We start from the raw sequence: 2,099 nt of genomic DNA, 5'->3' as shown, positions 1-2,099 counted from the left end.
ATTTTTTGAAGTGCTTCGAGGATTGGAAAAAACGTTGGCACAAGTGTATAATATCTGATGGGGATTACTTTGAAGGGGACAAAATAGATATTCATGAATAAATAAATAATTTTTGAAAAAACACAAAATTCGCGATACTTTTTGAACAGACCTCGTATATAAACGTATGTATAAACGTATATGTATAAACGTACATATGTATGTATGTATGTATGTATGTATTGTATGTACGTATGTATGTATAAATGTATGAATGTATGTATAAACATTCGTATAAACGTAAGTGTATAGGCTTGTGACAAAAAAATATGTAGAAAGACGTGATAAAACATGTCACGACACGTTTGAAATTCTTGGAAAAAGTGGGGAGGGCCTGTCTCCCCTCTTCGATCCCAGAAGTGTTACCATATACGCCACAATTTACGCGGATGCAATCAGTCTTGTGCGAACCCGCTTGTACGAACGGTTAAAAAAAAATGTACTTCGCCAAAGAGAGCAGCGCATCGTACGACGTGAAGAATGAATATAGCATGTAAGTAACATTCTACACACAAAAGAAAGGTTTTTTAACATTATGTATATATGTATGTATGCAGTCCGCAGCATCGTGCGATGCGTTTACTGAGCAGACGTTATGATCTGACGAATATAAATTTTTATAAATTTATATTCGGGCTATAAATTTTTGGAAATTGGATTCAACATTGGTCCACCGAGTTACGTGGAGATCGTTCTGGGAGATCATCGCGGACACGAACTGTCGTTGTCTCTCGAAACCTGGAAGAGTCTCTACGAGCAGCGATGGAATATTTACAAAATGTTTCGAAACGAATACAAGGCCAATTTTATAAGTATTGGATCGCTAATCGTCACAGTTTGTACGCTGAACGATACTACGCTCGTACGTCTCGATTCTTCGCCGGTACGCATTACAATGACGGAAACGACGCTACGTCGTATGTTTGACTTTGACGGTATCGATGTAAAATGATTCGAACGATTAGCCCGACTCGTCGATACGGTTGATGCAAAATATACTCGATTCTCCAATACGTCTGAGAACACCATACACAACAGCGATTTCTTCAATAGGCGTCAGCTCATCGATTGCGAGCTATTAACTTTACTTTTTAATGAAAAAAAACATGTAATAACATGTAAATAAAAAAAATTTTCGTCCACATCATTTTATATATGTACTTTATTTTACTCTCCATCCATCCATCCTATGTCTCGACGCGCTAATAAAAACCATATTGAAAAAATGCGTCATAAAAAATGTCAGATAATAATTGTCATGTAAAGCGTCGTGCACGCTCTATCTTTCTCTAACGTGCGAACGATAACCCTTATTATCTACACATTTTTGAGTGGACGCGGGGCCCACAGCAGCGGTGGCGGCGGATGAAAAAAATTAGGAATGCATTGTTTATGTAATCAACCGACCCGAGTCAACAACGATGCCGCCGGGACTTCCCGCGCCTTCCCCTCTACCACGCCTTCCTCCGCCCGCGCCTACAAGTATCCCCCGCGCCCCGCGCTCCCCTCTAGCCCCATGGATAGAACCCTCCCTGTCCTGCTACTAACGTTTTATTAGATAATAACTATCCATTAACTTTTTTTAACACAGTTAATCAACGTATAAAAATTTATTTAAAAATAGACACCTAGTACGTAAAAATTTGGTTGACATGTCTGTGCGAATAAATCCGCATCTTGGCTTATGATACTATTTATTTCTTTTCACACAGAAAAATTTAAACGGTTTTTAATAAAAACGAAATCAGGGTTTCTTTTCATAGTCCTAATAAAATGGGTAAATATATTAAAGTACAAAATGATATTTGTCTCCATATATCTGAGAGCAATGTAGTTTATAAGATTTCGTGTAATAATTGTGAGGCGTCGTACGTTGGACAGACTGGCAAATTGAAAACCAAAATTACAAAACATCGTAATCATATTAGACATAACACTTCTGTCCGTTCTGTCATAACGGAACACAGACTGCAATATGATCATAATTTCCAATGGGACAATGTTAAAATTTTGGATGAAGAGCCTTGCTATAGAAAACGCTTGATTTTTGAGATGCTTAA

This window comes from Trachymyrmex septentrionalis, unplaced genomic scaffold (genome assembly GCF_001594115.1).
Source record: "Trachymyrmex septentrionalis isolate Tsep2-gDNA-1 unplaced genomic scaffold, Tsep1.0 scaffold65, whole genome shotgun sequence".
Taxonomy (NCBI): domain Eukaryota; kingdom Metazoa; phylum Arthropoda; class Insecta; order Hymenoptera; family Formicidae; genus Trachymyrmex; species Trachymyrmex septentrionalis.
This window is presented reverse-complemented; position numbering follows the sequence as displayed.